Source organism: Saccoglossus kowalevskii, chromosome 12 (assembly GCF_978046115.1).
Source record: "Saccoglossus kowalevskii chromosome 12, keSacKowa6.1, whole genome shotgun sequence".
Classification (NCBI taxonomy): domain Eukaryota; kingdom Metazoa; phylum Hemichordata; class Enteropneusta; family Harrimaniidae; genus Saccoglossus; species Saccoglossus kowalevskii.
In genome coordinates this window covers 32,125,886-32,135,171 of record NC_140652.1, presented here as the reverse complement: position 1 = coordinate 32,135,171, position 9,286 = coordinate 32,125,886, and positions in this window count along the sequence as shown.

Sequence of the window (9,286 nt, the reverse complement as noted above, 5' to 3'; positions counted from 1 at the left end):
CGACCATACCACGGTGTTGTCAAAAAAGGTATCCAATGACACCGGAGTTAGTGTGTCAACGCCTTTGCTGGGATTGCAAGTGAAAACGTGAAAGCTTTGATAAAATGACCTTGAATGGCTTCAGATCTTGACAACCGATCTAGATGCACTGAAGTCGCCAACGGTGAAACATTTAACTCCTTTTTAGTTGCAAATCTATAGGACCAAAGTAGTCAACACACACATTGCTGAAGGGTGGGTCACCAGTTTGTTATGCTGGTAGGTCTATGATTTCCATCAAATCCTCATCATTCATGACAGGATCTAAATTGTAAATGTATGGTATATTTTCTTTTCCTTTGAGTTATTAATTGCTTTAATTGTTTATATTGTTGGTGAGTACTTTTTGAATCAATACTTTTAGTAGCAATCAGTTTCATTCGTAGAATGTAAATTTGCTTCAGTGGGGTCTCTCTGGCCTTGGCCTTCAAAAAGGTACAATGTGCTTTACGACTCTCATCAAACATCCTGAGTAAGTATCTCAGGTTCATTGCTCACCGAGCCCATTTCGTCAGTCTGGAACCAATTCTAACGCACGTCCTACAGTGTACCTCTTCAAGTAGTAAAGGATCTTCGGGATTTATTTTAATGCTATGTTTAAATGCACACATCATTTTTTGTGGGAAGAACTGTACGATTATTATGCTCAATCAACAATGTTGTCGCTCTAAAGAGACTATGCTCACTGCCGAAACTATGGCTGATGTGGTTACATGTAGTGGACCCAATTATTTACCCATTTCACATTCATTTTATCTGTGTGTGAGTATACCACTTTTCGGCTTGAATTAGTGCTGTGTCTACCACCACATGTAGCCTGCGATGGCTTGGGATGCACTATTGCATGTGTTAACATAAAAGGCATTTTGTGACTGCTGGGAAACGAAATAATGCTCGAAGATTCATTTTGTTCAAAGTACTGTCCCTATTGCCATGTTTATACTGCTAGTATCAATTGTGCATCTTGTTCAACGGGTTTGGTTTCGATGGCACATTCTGTTTACGTGACGAGTTTAATTTTTAATTCTGTTTTTTTTTATTTGCTGCATTTGCATTTTTTTTTCTCTTATTTGTATCTGCATCTCGGGCCCCTCTAGCACTTGCATCTCCTGCATAGCGTCCATATTCACCAAGTACTCTTCCTTCAGCCCTTTTAGCAGCTGTTTCTAACGTAGATGTCATACTGCTAGCATATGACACGTGGCTTGAACATGGTGACTTTCTTCTAAGCTTGCTGCTAGTGTTGAAGATTATCTTCTGGCAGTGTTGTGGCCTGTACACAATTTTCTGTCTACCGAGCTTCAATTTGGTTTCTGAACTCAACAAATGACAACTCTCAAGAAATCCAAGAATTTGGAATCACCTCCCATAAATATTTCTCAAGTGGACACACATGCTTGCACTTTGCTTCTAGAATGTTACTAGGATCACCAGTCATCATTTTTACCTCATTGATAAGAGCTGTCACTGTCAGGAATTCATTCTGTTATTTAAATTGTTTATGTTAGAGTTTATATTAATCCTAAGCTCATGTATCCTTTGGCTTTAATCATTGCAGCTAATTAATATTTACCTTGTACATTCTTTGTTGCGTAACTATACCAATACATTATATAAACGAGTTTTAATTGGAAATAAGCAAGCAATAAATCCCAACCCATGTCTTTCTTCCCTTAAATGATGGAAAATAAAAAGCGGGAAGTTTTTACAAATTTTCACATCAATGCCACAACTCCCATGACCAGGAGTATGCAAGTGTAGAGACAGGGGCACATGAAAGCGGGAAGTTTTACAAATTTTCACAACACTGCCACCAATTCCAGAATCTTTAAGTGTATCATATGGATGCACAGGGGGATGCAGATCCATGAGATGTGAATGCAAAAAGGGAAAACTCCCATTATCAAGAGCATGCAAGTGTAGAGACAGGGGCACATGTATGAATCATTTAGACTAATGTATATTATCATACTGTATGTGTAATAAGTGTGAATTTGAAGGTTAAATGGTGGCCATATAAAAAGTTGTTATTTTGTAATAAATATCACAATTTAAACTGTGTGCAAGTGAAGTTTATAAGACATGCAATAATTCATACACAGAAATTGAACATGTAAAACACGTTTCAAAGCCGAGGTAGTACTTATACTGAAACTAAGCATATTCAACATCAGATCTATTTTGTTTTCTGCTGTGACATATAATCAAAGTGCAATTTATGTTACGTGTTTATAGAATTTGGTTTGTAATTGAAATAAACTGCATGAATCTATCTTTTTTTATTTTAAGTTTTGGGTCGCCAGTTTGTTTCTCAAATCGCCATTTGATGGTATGCATCATGTGCATATGATTTTACACAACATTCAGGGACCAGTCAAGTTGAATGACGAAGTTACGCAGGTTATACCACAAGACGACAGGTGCGCATACAAAATGATGTTACATTCAACATACGTGTCCATTTCAATGGACTAAATGAACAAATTGACTACAAAATTGGCTTTAAACACACCTCATGGTTATAAAGCTAGATACTATTTTTCTTGGTAACGTTATTTTAACTAAGATTCAATAGCACTCGCCTGGGGGTAATTAAGAACATTCTCTTCAAATTAAAAAAAATGCAATTGAAATTCTCTTACATGTTTGGTGGCAAACATCGCTCAATAACTACATTTAGAATGATATGCTTCTCTTTGCACCTTTCAGTTAACTACACCGGTAATGAAGCAAACTATTATACATGACTAGCCATAAAGTTCCCCGAAGTATTACCCGTGTTATATCAATCTGTGTTTCTCATTGACTGGTCCTTGTCAGCATCGTTATAATGCCTAAATCTCCCGCTTCAGAATATCAATAGCCCAATCCTGAGCTCAGTCGCATCTTATACATAGACCTGCCACTAATACACTTAATATCAACATGTTTACTTGCTGGAGTCAGGGAATCATTCACCCCAGATTATCACAAATATAGCAACAACAATTTCTACTCAAATACATAGGTGGCCAGTAAGCTAACTTAAAGATATCTCAATCTAATAATAACATGTACAATGTGCAATCACTGCTATATGAAAGTCACAGCAAATGCAACATTGGTTTAAAATACATTAAATTTTACAAATACCAATGCATATCTCATTAGAATTCCATGTGTTTTCAAAATTGTGTTATACCTATAAAAACATATCTCAACGTTTTTGTCTGCCGAATGACACACTATTAGCTTTTATACAGTAAATAAATACATTTATATAGAATACATGACATACACAAGCAAGTAATGTGACATGAGAATGAGAATCTTCGAAACTTTTAAGAAGGAGAACTTGAGTTGCAAATAATTATAACACATTACACCTGTATTCTAATCAGAATTTTTTTTTCAAACAACATTTAATTAAATTTAACTTTGACCTCTAGTGGATTTCAGGTGGCATCTAGTTGACCTTTAGGCAGTTCATTTGTTTAATTATCACTACTGTGCATTTGTATTTGGTTCTATTGCACTGATCTAAGTGGCCCTCTACTGCACATGTATATTTGATTAAATTAACTCTCCTATGCATGTACCTCAGGGAACCTGTATTTGACCTCATTTGAACTATGTCTATCTTCTGGCCGACCTATTTGACCTCAATTGATATTAAGGCAGGCTATTCGGCCTTTATTTACCCCATCTGACCTCTATTTAACATCTAGGTGGCATATTTAACCTCCAGTTGACCATTGGACTACCCGCATGACCGAGGCTGACCTCTATTTGACCTTATGTGACCTCTAGTTTTCCCTAGGGCGGCCTATTTGACCCCAGTGGTGCCCTAGTCGATCTCAATTTATTCCCATTTTTCTTCTGGGCAGCATATTTGGCCATGCCCATCGAGGTAGCTAATTTGAGATCAGTCGACCATTTGTTAACCCATTTGACCTCTGTGCCACACATTTGACCACAACTGACATCTAGTTAACCACTGGGCGTCCTGTTTGATCCCAGATAAACTCTATCTGCTACATTTTACTCATTCGAACTCTGAATGGCATATTTGGCATTAGTAGGCGATTATTTGCCGGCATATTTGAACTTGACTAACCTTTATTGGACCTCAATTGTCCTCGCCTTACCTCTAGCTGACTTTTGGGAGGCCTATTTGACCTCTATTTCTACTTAAGTTAACTTCTACCTCGTTTGAACACTAGTTAATCTCAGGGCGGCCTATAAAACCTCATTAAAGCTCTAGCTGGCATCAATTGACCCATTCTAACTTTGAATGGCATATTTGGCTGACCCATTGTTGACCACTGTTTAACTTACCAAACCCAAATAGACCACATTTGATCTCAAGGCGTTATACGGCCTATCTGAACCCGGTTGTCCTCTATTGAATCTCAGTTTTCTTAACTTGACCGCTAGCTGACCATCGGACGGCCTGTTTGACCTGAGTTAACCTTATAATGACCTCTAGGCGTTCTGTTTGTCTTCAGATGATTTTAACATCTTTCGACCTCTATCTGACCTCTAGATGGAATATTTGTCCTCAATATTCAATCTCATCTATATTTGGTGCTATTGTGCAGATCTACTGCACACGTCCAATTAGTTTTACTGTACAGGTAAGTTTAGTTACCTAATCTACATTTAATAAATTCTGACTGGCGTATATTGCCTAATTTGACCAATAGTTGACCTAATTTATGTTTTATTCGTGTATACTCTTATTAAATCTCGTATGACATCTCAACATCAGAGGACATTCAAACATTCATTGGCAAAGGACCGAACAAATAACAACAGATCCAAATATTTTTTCATAAGTATATTGGATTCCCCGACAAATGGATGCAATGCTTACAATTACAATTGTTTTCAACCAAAATCTACACTGATATTAAACTCAGGTTGTGGAATTTGTGTAATACAAATCGAGCAAATTATCATGGTTGCCGAAATACATTAACAGAAAAAAAGGCAATGTCTAAAAATCTATTTCTCTCATACTGCTCAACCCAATGATCTAACATTTAATTTGTAGTATCATCAAAACATGTCACTAATATATATGGTTTCAATTGTTGATTAAATACACGCAGAAAGTAGTGAAATGCTTCCATTAATATACAAACCTGAAATGCGTGGCAAAAGATGTATCACTCAGTGGAAAGATGCAACATGGCAAATTTCAAATTAACAAGTTTGGCACAACCCTCTGCTTGAAAGGCACCCACATTATATATCTTCCCATGTCATAATAAACATGTTGCTGTTATAAACTGCAAGTCAATACCATACAAGAAAAACTGATGTCTTGTGAAATATATTGTCACTGAACGAAAAACCTGTTGGAAGAGTCATATTTATCCCAAAGAAGATGTGAATTATTCGGCAGAGAATTCGTCATGGTGTTTTTGCCGGCGGTTGAGTCATCACCAGGTACCTGCGCTCGTCGAACGTTGTTGCTTTTGTCAGCCGCTAGAGTAAATATGTATTTGTTTATACTAGTTTGTATGAAGTGAGGTTATACATATACTGTTACCTGATTTCTATTTATTTGGCAATTGTATATTCAGCGTACGTTAGGAGGTACGTTTTGTGATGCGGAATAATACATCTACTAATTTGAGCCGCAGTAAAACTACCCTAAGCACACATCAAACTTTGTTTTTCTTTTTAACAGCATATCATGTGGTAATACCAGAAAAGGAATCCAACTGTACACCAAAAGCCAGGAATGCGATTTTTCGCCCAAGTTGGAGATTGTTTGTCTCACGGCTTATCGCAGGCCCTTGGGGTGTGGACTATATTTATATCAGTCGGGTGGAACTAGTGTGTGCAGCGCTATATGCAGACAGATAACTAAAATATGTCAGCGAGTGTGGCAATAACGCACGCGATCATGACATTCCCACAATCGTATATGTAAGTTTTGTACAAATTTACAGGTTTGCTTTATTTTAATATACAATTCATGCATCATTTCCATATCGAGGGCACTTTTTCAGTATATGTCTTGAAAGCCTTGGTGGGGCATAGCTGCGTATGTGCATCGACTGCGTACTTTGGTGTAAAGGTAAACAAACAAACAAACTGAATATGACCACAATCTAAATTTTCAACGAGAGGGTGCCCAAAATATATTTTTCGAAAGAACATCTCGTAATCTGTATCAAAAATGTGTAAGCATAGTTACTCTCCCGTTATTCGGCAGTAACATTGTGATCCTACATTAAACAACACTTACACTGTTGACTGCAATATTTAAATTTGGTCTTATTTATTTAACACGTGTTTACCCACACCCAACACTAAAAGTATCTCCTGAACGTTTTAAGACTTTACATAATTTTGAATCGAAATATTTGTTGTGTCATGTTGTCTTGTTGTCGTAAAACATCGGACGACTTGCATTGATTTGAATAAAAACAATCATTTCACAATAAAAACGGAACACAGTGGATCGTACCGAAGTAAACAATCTTTACGACCCTGTTAAATCTATGTCAGAAGTTCAAACTGCGGGAATATAATTACAGTCGCAAGACCATTCGTGGACTTGGACCCACTGGTATTAATTCAAATAGGACAAAACATGATTTCTTTTAACTTGTTTTTTTCAAACACAAACTAGTTGAACCTGTTCTATTTCTAACAGAAGAATGACGTTTGACCTCAATAAAAGCTAATTAGTAAAAAGCTAAAACTAAGGTATTTAGGTACACTGCTAGTCTGTGTGACATAGCTGTAGAGTTTAGAGTGTGAAATGTTGTTGAAAACAATCTAAAGTAAAAAAAACTATCCTTACTTTGTCTACTAGCAAAGGAAAGACACAGATACAACAAATGAGCGGTAATAAAAACGAAGAAATTTTCCACATAAAATAATATAAGCGAGCGTAATGACCTATTCAATGTAAGGGCTAGTAAACTAGTAATCTAGCAATGACGACTGACGCAATTAAACCATCGTCCGAATCGCACGTTTTCGCCAAAGCCGGCCATTCACAACTAGCCCACGAATTCCTGCGTGATCGTGTTAGGAAAAGCTGTATTTCATCGCAGTAAAATTCAGTCATTTGATTGGGCGCACAAAGGAGCTGGCGTCACAAATCAGCGTTGCTGCATCATAAGTGTGAACGTCTGGGGTCATCACAGATTAAAATAATGGCGGCGTGTGGCATAGTCTTTGCCAGGAAACGAAACGTGAAAAAAACGAAATGAAATCAAACACAATTTTTTAAACGACTTCTAACATCGCCACGTCACAGAATTCAATTTGTTGAGAATATTGAGTTTTCTCCTTTTTTCCCGCCTACTTTGCAGCTCGATTCATTTGTGCTGACATGACGTGTTAGCCATTTTGGAATTGTTGAACACTGATGGCGCTATTCATTTTGTGTTTCATAGTGTGAAATTTTCTCAGATATTATTAGGCCAATAAACAAGCAGCCTATCGGCTGAGATAGCTCCTCTGTTAGCAATGCACATTTCAATTAAAGAACTGAAGACATCATTAGAAAATGAACAATATGAATAGTATCAAAGCAATCGGACTTACAGTTTTTAGCAAGAAGTCGAAAATATCACTTTTTACCAAAAAATTACAAAAATATTCACCAAAATTAGAGAACTGAAGATATCATCACAAAATGAACAAATCTGAGAAAGGTCTACATGTAGTATCTATATATGTAATATCAAAGCAATTGAACTATTGGTTTTTAACAAGAAGTCGAAAATATCACTTTTTACCAAAAATTACAAAAATATTCACCAAAATTAGAGAATTGAAGATATCATCACAAAATAAACAAATCTGAGAGAGGTCCACATGTAGTACCTATATATGTAATATCAAAGCAATCGGACTTGCGGTTTTTAACAAGAAGTCGAAAATATCACTTTTTACCAAAAATGACAAAAATATTCACCAAAATTAGAGAATTGAAGATATCATCACGAAATGAACAAATCTGAGAGAGGTCCACATGTAGTACCTATATATGTAGTATCAAAGCAATTGGACTTGCGGTTTTTAACAAGAAGTCGAAAATATCACTTTTTACCAAAAACGACAAAAGTATTCACCAAAATTAAAGAATTAAAGATATCAACATGAAATGAACAAACCTAAGAGAGGTCTACCCAAGGTACATATACACCAAGTATCAAAGCATTCAGGCTTGTAGTTTTCAAGAAGAAGTCGAAAAAGTAAAACATTGACACGGACGACGGACGACGACGACGGACGACGACGACGGACAATCACTCATATGATAAGCTCCGCTCGACAAAGTCGACAGCGGAGCTAAAAAAGTTAGGGTTAGGGTTTCGTTTTGTTTCATATAAAAGACTAAGCGGGGGCGTGTAGGTTTTGCGCTGATTCACCCCGAGTCAAGGTATATATTCGTTTACACGTTTCCATTTTTTTTTATTCCAATGTTGTAAATTGCATTTTGTTTGTGGGCAAGTTAATGAAGACGATAGAATGTCTAAACATTTGTGCAAACAGTGTTTTAGTAAACTGACAAAACTTTCGAAACCGATAACATATCCCATATATAGACTTGCCCGATCCGGTTTCGTTGCAACAAACACATCCTTTCCTTCAGATACAGCACTAAGTGCTTCCGTTTGATGGTCAGCAATCTCATTCAAAGAGCAAAAAGCTTGCAACACGTTGATTTCTATATTCCAAGATTGTAATGTTACCAAGTATTTTGTTGTTTCTCTCACGAGTTCTGATTGGGTAATGCAAATGTGCCCAAGTGAATCTTATAATCGTTTGAGGGCGTGCGACGTAAAGTAAATCGTGTGAAAATCTGCCAAGGGTTAATGTTGAGGCTTCGGCGGGATAAATGGTTCTTGGCTGACGAAGATGCAATTGAACACAAGTTATACAAGTTATTGTATACGTCATTCAAGAAACGTACTACTCAGGTAATTCACTATCTATTGAGGGAAGGATTGTTTGAATGTTTTTTTTGCAACTGAAAGCGTACTCAACGCAGTTTTGAATAGGGTTGTACAAAAAGATTATTCTCTCAGCGTAACCCTTTGACTGTTTGAAATAAAGATAAAACCCATGTGAGACGAACCATGGACCCCTAGTTCACCATTCTGTATATATGAATTATTAGACAGAACTGGGCGTAGAAGTCGTAACTAAACTTGTCATACTCAATAGTGACACAAGCATACATGTATGCCGATACGAGAACCACGCCAATGTAATGGCATAACTACACACT